Source organism: Odocoileus virginianus, chromosome 18, assembly GCF_023699985.2.
Source record: "Odocoileus virginianus isolate 20LAN1187 ecotype Illinois chromosome 18, Ovbor_1.2, whole genome shotgun sequence".
Taxonomy (NCBI): domain Eukaryota; kingdom Metazoa; phylum Chordata; class Mammalia; order Artiodactyla; family Cervidae; genus Odocoileus; species Odocoileus virginianus.
Window position 1 is genome coordinate 39,436,565 of NC_069691.1, and position 11,424 is coordinate 39,447,988.

Below are 11,424 nucleotides of genomic sequence, written 5' to 3' on the forward strand. Positions count from 1 at the left end.
TTGTTAATGTAAAAACAATTCTTAGCTCATGGGCTGTACAGAAGCAGAAAAAAGCTGGATTTGGCCCCTAGACTGTCGTTCGCCATGCCAGCTACTCCAACTGAGTGTTTCTGAGTTGTTCTTTGTCTCATTGTGACATGCAGAAAAATACGAGGAAGCAAGAGGAACGTAAGGGGAAAATCTCCAAAGTAAGCTGATTGTGTGAAAAGAGGGATTGCCTGCTGGGAAATGTTCACCCTGAGGATATTCTTGGTAAAAAAATAAGAAATGGCAAGGAAATGAACTGCAAGATGGGTTAGATATTTTTCTCATTTCTCCTTTTATTTTTTTCATTTGATGGATTTCAAGCTTCACAATGGAAACTGCTATCACCTGCTTATTTCATAAACAGACTGAAAAAGGAGTTAGAAATACCATTTTGAAGTCATCCAGCTCCTCTGGTATACATGCCCTGTAACATATTTGTATCTTCCCGATGGCCTTTTCACCTCCCATGCTAATAGTGGATTGAATTTTTGTCTCAAAGAAGCAGAGCAGCGTAAGATTTTCTGAAAAATCGAGACAAACAGTACTAATGTCTAGCAAGTTATTTGTTCAGAGTGCTTGTAGAAAGAGGAAGAAATAAATGAAGGTTGTTGAATAGCTACTATAAACTAAATATCATGTTCATATGTGTGGAATGCTTAGTATAAGTGTTTAGCAGAGAGTCAACACTAAATACATTAAACATACTGAATCAGTTATAATTATTACAGTCTTTTTTGATCTTAACAAAACAGCCATGAGATCAAAATACTATGATGTCTGTCTTGCACTTAGAGAAAATAAGGCTTGTGAGAGTAAGTAATTTTTCTCATGTTACATAATTAGTAAGTGATAGCACTGGCAACATGGTAGGGTCTCAATAAGTATTTGCTGAACATTTTTTCTTATTGTGATGAGGACACTTGGCATGAGATTTACCCCCTGTACAAGTTTTAAGTATAGTATACAACATTGGTGACTCTGGGGACAGTATTCTACAGCAAATCTCTAAGATTTAATCATCTTGAATAATAAACTTTTTAGGCATTACATAGCAACTATCAAATGGTGTGTTACTAAATTAGTGAATGAGTAAATCTACTGGATTTGAAGCCAGTTCTGTCTAATGTGAAGCTTTCTTACTTCTGCCTGCCACAGAGTGTATGTAGTCTATCCAGGTGGCAATTTTTATGCTAAAGTAGCTCCTTGACGTGCGTCTGGGGTCATACCTGATGAATCCAAGAAAAGAAATTCATTAGCAACTAAGGGAGCGTGAGCTTCTTGACCCAGAATAGTTTGATGGTCTTAAGGGGGTTAGCAGTGCCATGCATGGAGTTATGATTAGCTAAATAATTGGTGACACTTAACATGGGGCTATTGCTAAGAGGCAAAAAAAATAACACTATTTGTTGTTCATATAATTAGATTTTTCACCTCAAGTGAAAAAGTAAATTGAGCACAAAATGCAGCAGACCTGAAGTGGCTGCTTCAAGGTGATGTGGGTCTTTAATTACAGGACTCATCAGATGTAGGGCTTCCAACTCACCAGGAGATGCTGCTTTGAATTCAGAAATGTTAAAACTTCTGAGGCAACAGATTACTGGTCAGTTCTGTAACCACTCTGGCCACCAGGAAATGGGAATCATTTATACTGGTGCTTCATTAGGATGTGCAATCAAATCCCACTTGAGGTGCCTTGAAATAATTCCACTGCTCTGCTCTGGGAACACGTGTCAATCAGCGATCAGGGCTGCCTTTCCTTCCCTGTTCCTCACTCCAGCTTGGCAGCCACAAACCTTTGCCATCGGAGATTTGCTAATGCATCAGCTCAAAGGCACACGTTTCATGTTTCTCCTGCCCTCTCATTTCCTGCCTCTCAAGATAGTACCTCTTTAAAGGATTCATTTCAGTGTTCCTGGTAATTACCCTACTCCTGAGGCAGTGGCTAGGAGACAGACTTCAATGTCACTGGTCTCTCATTTTCCAAAATAGGATCTCCTATTGCCTTATCTGAGTGTTCTGGAAAATCATATATTTCCTGTGCTATCAATACTGTGACTCAGATTAAGAGGAGTGATAGATTAAAGAGAGGACGATTTTGTACGTGGGGAATGAGGTAAGGAAAAGGAGGAGTATTTTGTGTTTCTTTGAAATATAACTTTAATAGCAATCAATCGTGGGCATAGTTACCTATAGCACCCAAGTAAAAATTGTATTTTCTGATAGAACAGTTTAATTCCAACAGATCAACCATTCCTTTTTCAAGTCTCCTAACTAACTAGAAACTGAAGAGTAAATTTTTTGTTGTTGACATAATGCTCTTCTTCTTTGTACTATTTCTGAATCTTTGTTTTCTGTATTTTCTGGCATCAATTTTTTATCTTATGAACAGGTGCTCATATTTTAGTGTCAGCTGCCTCAACACTTTTTGAAAGTGGGGATGTATAAACTATCTCCTGAAAAAGAGTAAATGACTTAGACTGAAAGAATGCAATCTACTGATTCAGAATAGATACATAAGACCCTTCCCTGGTTCTGATTTAATGTTACTTTTCATGGTAAGCTCTGACTGGGTATTGAATTGTGGGCTTATATTTAATAGCAAATGGATACACCACTGTTTGGTTTACATAATTCCCAGTTTTACTTTGAGCCCTGTTCATGTTTTGTAGACATGAACAAAAAGTTTCTCAGTTCACCAGCAAAAAGCCAAAGTAGAAGATCCTGAGCCACTGGCCAAGAAGCCTTGAGGACATTTGTAGAGATGACTTGGTAGAAGACAGGCCAGTATATTCTGTCCCCCCACCTCCCACACCCAAGAAGAGAGAGCTGTGAGGGGTATCTTGGGCTGGGACTGCATTAGGGAAGTGTCCCTACCCTCAAGGGGAGAAAAAGTTACTATGAATAATATTGCTGTAGCTGTTTTATCTTTAAATTGCCATGCCTGTGGGGCCCCCATGGAAGGTGGTTTCTTATATATGATGAAAGAGCAAGCCTTAGGAGGATGAGAAAAGGGGTTCTCTCCCTCTTTAAATTTAATATTCTTTTTTTTCCTTGACTGCACTTCCATTCCTTCTGTCAGTGTTTACTTTTGTTTTGGTGTTACAAGTTGGGTGAGCATTCTTCTGGATTTGTGTAGGAGAGGTAGAATTTACTACTATCCCAGTATAGTTATGACTAGCATTCCCTTTCACTTTCAGAAGTGTTTCATCTTGGATGATAAATCACGTATACCCTCAGTTAGGAGGTAAAATCATGGGTCTGTAGGTTTTTCTCCCCATAGGAAGAGATAAAAGAGAGTGCATGTATATGGCGGCGCTGACGGCAGACCAGCATGTTGTTCTGAGAACTGTGCGATGGGGAATGAGGAGGTCAATATGGAGCCGTAACACAGGGTAAGAGCAGGCGGGTCCATCCCTGGGGACCGAGTCAGGCTGATTGAGGGAGGGATCTCATGAGGCCAGGCAGTTGAGCAGGGGTTCTGACTGAGGACGTGATGCCTCCTGAGCTTCTTTCTTTCCAGGGAGTTTTCCTTTTGATTATTGACTTCTGGCTTTAGCAGTAAGACATAAAATAACCAAAAATCGTATACTTTGGCAAGTGACAGAGATTTAAGAAATCTTAGTTTCTGTGGCCCTTAGCCTTGCTTTCGCTTTTTGCACATGGATGTCCAGAAGTTCTCTTAAGGTCCTGCTCCCATCTTTCATTTCTAAGGGTAGGTTCTTCAGATTTTATTCTTTCCCAGGCACACTGCTTCTTTCAACCTGATGACAAACTCCCTCACTTAGTGACAATGGGTCCTGGGTTGCTGTGGACATTGGTCTTGTTAGGGCCCATGTGCATCTTGTGTACCCAGATGTAGCAAGCCCAATGCCTGTGAGGTCTGATACAGCTCTTCTTCATGGTTTCCCACTTTCATTGCAAAGGATAATGAATTACTCCAAGTAGGGTACTCAAAGCAGACATGTGAGAAATGTCAGAGACCTCAAGGAGACTGGAGGGTATTGTGTTATCTGCTTGACAGGGAAGATTCAGGACAAGCAGACTTCAAGAATTGAGTATACCTATATTTATTATGATACTCATACATGCATTTGTTCTTCTTGTGAAATTCATCAATTTTTAATTTATTAATATTGTAGCATTCTTTTTTAAAAAAATTATTTATTTGACTGCTTTGAGCCTTAGTTGCGGCACACAAGATCTTCCATCTTCATTGCAACATGCAAACTCTCAGTTATGGCATGTGGAATCTAGTTTCCTGACCAGGGATCGAACCAGGGCCCCCTGCATTGGAAGCGTGGAATATTAGACACTGGACCACCAGGGAAGTCAAGTGTTCATTTATTGTCATTCACTATGTTGGATCTTGGGGACATAGAATTGAATAGATGCAGTTCTCCTCCTTAAGTAGCACAGAGTCAAGAGAAGGGGCCAGAAAAGAAAGCCAAGGTTTATTGTGTGGTGTGATGTGCCCTGATAGGGATGGGCACAGAGTGCGCTGGAAGCAGAGGAGGGACATATAAATCAGTTTTGAAAAATCAAGGAGTGCTTCTGAGGATGGCTGGAGTTTTCCATCCAACAAGCAATCAATGAAATGGAGGTTGTCGTGAGAAGTGGTGCTGGGGAGAGGAAGAGAAATAATAGTATTTTGACTCTGGTCAGTAGGGATGTGCATAAAAGGGAAGTGCTGTCCTTTTAGCAGTGCTCTTTCAGGGAAACAGAATTCTGCAGTTCTGCTGCATTAATATCATACTTTATTATTTAGGTTTTTGAATGGGAGGAGGAAGACTTGTCTTCTGTGCCACAAACAAATCGTATTCAGCGTATGCTGGCATAGCCATACCTCTACCAACTCTCCTCACCTCAGCCTGGTAGCAGTTAGGAGCATGGTGGGCTAGAGTTGTTCTCTTATTATCTCAGACAATTAAGACTTGCATTTGGATCCCATCCCCACCCTCCCTCCTTCTTATCCGTACTTTCCAGAACTTTGGATAGAGAAGCTGGCCTCTCCTAGGTCTGTGTCCAGGGAGAGAGTAGCCTGGTGACTTAAGAAAAGCCTCTCACTCAAATACAGTTTCAATTATTAAGGGGAGACATAAAATGTACATAAGAACATACTCCAGGAAATTATTTTTTTCTATTATATTCATTAAAGTCTCTCATGGAAGCCTTACCACATTTCAGTGCTGTGTAGTTTGTGTTGTATAATCCTAACAAATGACACATGTCAAAGTGAAGCTTCTGGAATATTGTTATGACCTTCTAGTTATGACTCTCAAACTCTGAAAAAAGAATCCATGATGCCCTTCTGGCCTAGTAAGCTGTGAAAACATGTTTCTCGTGAACATTACCCTGTTCTAAAGACAGATTCGTACAAGGAATGACAAGTCTATCTGAATTATAGTTAAAGTCACTTGGAAACTTGATAAAGGCAGAGGTTTTCGAATACTTGGGATGAACTCAAATGTTTAGGATTCAAGGGAGATAGGAGACATCGAGAGTTTGAAATCAATGGAATTGTACAGCAATCAGAATATCTTTAACAACCTACATCTCCACCTCAAGCAATTCTTAGAGTACGCTTTCTCAGTTTATCTGATTGTCATAGTTTGATTAAAAGTAAATTAGGTTATTAGTGAAAACAAAGATCTGATACCTCAGAGGAGTTGGCTGTGTTGCAGAAGGAAGGGAAGGAAGAATACTTTCAGGGAGATTGACCTGGGGAAATTTGTGTGTCATCAATAACTTAGCTATTACTTGCCGGGAGTCTGAAATCTTTGAATCTGAGAGCATTTTCTTCCCCTCATAAAGTCGCCAGAGCTCTCTGGTAATGGTGTTTAAATATTGATCATTTCACCTAAGAGGATTGCTTGTTATTTGTGCCTGATTGGGCAATTTTCTAAACTGAAATGACTCAATAGTTGCGAATGGAAGAGTTTATTTCAGGTTTCCCCCTCGATTATGACATCTCTGGGGATGGATGGCTCAAGCATTCTTAAACAGTAGTAATAATTAGGTGAATGCGTTCACTAAGCAAAGGGAGCCTCTTCCCACAGAACTAGTGGCCAGTCGTACAGTTTTGTCTAGTTGCTCAGTCGTGTCCAACTCCTTTGCGACCCCATGGACTGTAGCCCGCCAGGCTCCACTGTCCATGGGATTTCTCAGGCAAGAATACTGGAGTGGGTTGCCATGTCCTTCTCCAAGGGATCTTCCTGACTCGGGGATCGAGCCTTCATCTCCTGCATTGGTAGGCGGATTCTTTACCACTGAGCCACCAATATAATTCTTTTACATGGGGCAAAAAAGGGAAGGCATTCATTCATGTAACTAACATTTATTGAAACAAGCCATTTGTTCTGGGGTATGTATTAAAGACAGTGTAGTATACCCTTGACTAAATTACACTCTACGTGGAAGGGTATGACAGCCTAGGGGAAAAGTCAGCCTGGAAACAGATAGAAGATCCTGCAGTGCGTTAAGGGCCCGTAAAGAATGTGGTGGAGCTCAGAGGAAGGAACCGCTCATTTGTCTGAGGTTGTAAAGCAAAGTTTTCTTGAGGAGATGGCATCTAACCTTGCCCCAAAGGTAGAAAAGGAGATAAGAGAGGAAGGGGAAAGGTATTCAAGGCATGGATCAGAAGTCCAGGCAGACAGTGCTGACAGGGCGTGCTGGGTTGTATCACGGTGTGAGGAGAAGGCTGGACCAGAGAAGGTGGGGGAGGACAAGATAGCTGCTCCTGCATGCCAGGCTGAGGAGTTTGGTCTTAGCCTGTTTGCAGCAAGAGCAGTTGCTTCTTTCTTTACATGTAGGCAGTTGATTGAACAGAAAGTGCTCATTAGGGTCCAATCAGGAAATAGCTTAATTCTGCCATTGTCCTCTGAATCTGATCGGTATCTGCCTCAGTTGGGAAGATTTCACAGCTTTCTGTTGCTTTCAGTTGTAAATGATCAGAACCTCATTAGAAGCTCTCATGTGCTGCGGATGAAAGCTCCCATTCCTCCGCCTGTGGACATCTTCCCTTGACCACAGCTGAAACCTGACCTAGGTGCAGGAGACGGGGGAAAGGGAGAGGGTAGGTATAGTCTCTGAGCTTGGACTGAGAGGAGCCCCGCCTTCATCTGACTCCTGGGTGCTTGTCTTGCTTCACTCTCCTGTCAGCCATGCTGGTAGCTTTAATCCCTGCCCCCCTACCCCCATTTCTTACCTTCCCCTTGTCTCCCATTCATGATGCTGTTTGCTGGTTCCTTCATGGTTGGGAAGGAGAGGGAATGGCAGAGAGAGGCAGACATGACTTCTACTTGGCTGGTGTGGTTTGTTTCTTGACTATTAATGCCCTTCGTCATTACAGACACTGGCCTGCTCTTTCAGGGCATAACTTAGTGGATTTTGGGAAAGCCTGTGGACCATAACCACAGACAGTTCCCGGGTGCGCATTATACATTCTCTAGCTGACATGGAAAAGACCCTGATGCTGGGAAAGATTGAAGGCAGGAGGAGATGGGGATGACAGAAGATGAGATGGTTGGATGGCATCACCAACTCAATGGACATGAGTTTGAGCAAGCTCTGGGAGTTGGTGATGGACAGGGAAGCCTGGCGTGCTATAGTCCATGGGGTCACAAAGAGTCGGACGAACTGAACTGAACTGACTGAGCTGACATCTTCTGTCTCCTCCTTGCTGCCTACACCAATTACATGACCGTTTATGGAAGCGGATGCACCCAGAGGCTAATGATGACTCCGCCTCAAAGCCCTTCACCTGGACAGGCTCTGGTCAAGGCCCTGGGAAGCGTCCTAGCAGTGTGTTCACAGGGTCATGTGCTTTTGTAAAATGTGGAAGAGGGTGCTGTTTTGTCACAAACAGCTGTAGGCTTTGTTTTCCCTCTAAAATACTTCTCCTGATGGCTAGTGAACTGGGAGGGCTTATGGGAACTTGGGGGAGCTGACTAAGAGGAAGTTGATTTGAGATTTATTTAGTTAGGGTGGAGAGGGATATATTTGTGTGGTTCAAAAGTCACAGATTTTGTTATCCAGTCAATGTGAAATTGCTTCTAGAGATATTCCAGTCTCTCACTGTCACAGGAAGCCTCAGGGGCAGAGGTCTTATTAAAATTGTGTCTGATGGCACCTGGCCACTGAAGCATGTGGCTCATGGAGAAGAAGCAGGATTTGAAACATAGGAGGCTCAGAGGTAGTGTGTGAAAAACCCTTCCAGATATTACAGATATGAAAGAAACTGTTCAGTTTCCCCAACTTGATGATAATCTTAAAAACTCACATAGCATCAATAAAATAATATTTAAAGCAGAAAGAAACTGTCTCAGCAATAAACCGTTTTAAAAAGTTAATTCAGTGATACCCAAGGGAAGACTAAGTGATCTTTCAATTCTTCTCTTGTTTCCTAGGGAGCAGGTTTTGAAAGTATGCGGCCAAAAAAAATTTTAGGGGAGAAGCTATTATGGAAGAGTGTCAGACTATTAATGAAAATACTATTTTCTGGATTTGTGCGGTTGGAGGCATTTGTCAGCTTTTACAAATTTGTGTTTCATTATTTAAGTTTTTTGAAAAATGGGGTTTTTTTGGCTGCACTGGGTCTTGATTGCTGTGAGGTCTTTCCTCTGGTTGTGGTGAACAGAGGTTACTTTCTAGATAGGGCGCACGGACTTCTCATTGTGGTGGCTTCTCTCGTTGGAGAGCACAGGCTGCAGCGTGCTTGGGCTCCAGTAGCCTTGGCACGTGGGCTCAGCTGTTGCATCTCCCCGGCTCCGGAGCACAGGCTCAGTAGTTGTAGTACGTGGGCTTAGCTGCTCCGAGGCATGTGGGATCTTCCTGGGTCAGGGATCGAACCCCATGTCTCGCGCATGGGCAGGCAGATTTTTTACACTTGAGCCGCCAGGGAAGCCCTCCTTATTTTCTTATTCCAAATAAACCTTTACTTTTGTGGCTGGTTTGATATACATAAAAGTAGACTCCCCCAAATTCTATATGTATGTCAGCCAGGCCCCACAAAACCTCAAATATTCTTTTCTGATGGACTCTCTTTTTTGTTTTTTTAAGCTTTTATTTTCTAGTTTTAACTTTTATACTTTCCCACAGAATTTTTTTCAGTTTTAATATTTCTTTTTACTGAAGTATAGTTGGTTTGCTATGTTGTATTCATTTCTGCTATTCAGCAGATTGATTCAGTTATATATACATTATTTTTAAAATATTCTTTTCCATTATGGTTTATCCTAGGATATTGATTATAGTTCTCTGTTCTGTACAGGAGGACCTTGTTCATTCATTCAATACCTAATAGATTGCATCCGCTCATCCCAAACTCCCAGTTCACCCCTCCCCACCCCCTTGCCCCTTGGGAACCACCAGTCTTTCTGTTGTGATCCCTTTTCAGTTGGGTGTCCTTTTCAGCAATCAGCTTTCAAGATGACTCAGGCTCAGTGATTTTCTGTGTTACCGAGGCCGCAGGAGATGTTTGCCTCCCTGTCTTGTCAGACTCAGGAAGGGTGACTTGCTTCAAAGGACTTGTTCTCCCTCAGCTCTGACAGGCAGGCCAGTGAGTGAGTGTGCTCAGCTCATCAAACCTCTAGCCTGGGGCGCTGAGCAAGCAGGCAGCCCTCTGGCAAGTACTCTCCTAGCCCCCATCCTGTCCCCTACACGTCCTGTTGCTTTTGAGGCTCCTTTCACTTACCTCAAGGGCAGAGGAAGACAGGCGATGGGAAATGCCTTAGACTCATCCTCCGAGGTCAGTAACTAAATCACTGCAAATAAATCTGCTCTGATTATTCTCCTCGGTGATTCTGTAGCCTTCTTGGATGTGTGTGTTGGACAAAGCTACCTTAACCCGTTTCACTGTCTTTAGTAGGCAAGTCCTATAGGGCGTCTGAGCTTCCCTGACGGCTCAGTGATAAAGAATCTGCCTGCCAATGCAGCAGACTTGGGTTCATTCCCTGGGTCGGGAAGATCCCCTGGAGAAGGAAATGGCAACCCACTCCAGTATTCTTGCCTGGGAAATCGCGTGGACAGAGGACCCTGGTGGGTTGCAAAAGAATTGGACATGACTTAGTGACTAAACAACAAACATAGTTTGTCTAGCCCCTCTTATTAGAGAATGGGGCACTTGTTATCTCTTACCTGCAGTTGAAGGTTCTGAGAGGCAAATTGGGGAATAACAACTTTTTTGGAATGTGTCGTCCTTCCCTGCATCAAAGCTTTTAACTTTTTGTGCAATTAGGAAAAGAATCAAACAAGCAAAAGGAATTCCAGGCAGATGATTCAAGCCAGTCAAAGTCAGTAAGAATAGAGAGAGAACTGGCTGCCTCTGAGGATCTCTGGGATGTCAAGGCAGCTACAGTAGAGGGTATATGAGATGAAGTGCAAAGAAAAAGGTGTTTGAAGAGGGCCACATTGTGACCTTTTGTAGGATATTTTATTGTTTCCTCAAAGGATCAATGATGAAATCTAAGGCAGCTCTTTAACCTTTAGTAATTTTCCACATTCATTTTCTTTCTTTTATAGTTCCTTTACCTTTCTAACACCCTAAAGTCTAATTTTGTACCTCCAGAAAAATTTCAGGAATCTGCTTTCATCCCTTAGAGTAATTGATTGCCAGAGCACACTTCTTTGCCTTCTGAATCTCTTCCTTTCCAATTCGTCACAGTCTTTGACCACTTCTAACAGCAGACCTCTTTCTGTGAAAAGATTTAGTGGCAGAGGAATTAAGAAGCCCTTCATGGTCTTTTAAAAAAAAATACCAAGATCGGAAATCAGAAAACAGGAATTATATTGATTAATTTTTTTTCTTATACTATGCTAGGAATGTTACTCTCCATACCTCAGTTTGTATACTCTTTTCAGTTTAGAACAGTGTCAATATAGGTGTTTGTAGGCTTAAAGATGGTGGGCTAGAGACATGGGTACTTGTGTTCTTTTTCAAATGATTTCTTGGGCTGTATTTCATTGGATTCTCACAACAGTAATGAGAAATGTGTTTCCAGTTATTACATATAAGGAAAGAAAAATAAAGATAGATCATGTGTGGGTTTGATCCCTGATTGGGGAGCTAAGATCCGACATGCCTAGTGGCTAAAAAAAAAAACACAAAAAACCCACACATACAAAAGAAGCAAGCAAAACATAAAACAGAAGCAATACTGTAACAAATTCAATAAAGACTTAAAAAATTGTCCACATTAAAAAAAAATTTTTTTTTTTTAAAGATAAGGAAATTGGCTAAGGCCCCTCTGCCAGTTAGGGGTAAAGTTAGGACCATGATTCTAACTTCCTAATTCACTTTTGTATGTGATGGTCTTTCCCTGAAAAGGCTCTGGACAAGGAAACAGAAGGAAGCAGAGCCAATGGAGGGAATGGAGGAAGCAGTGTAAGCATAGAGCCGGG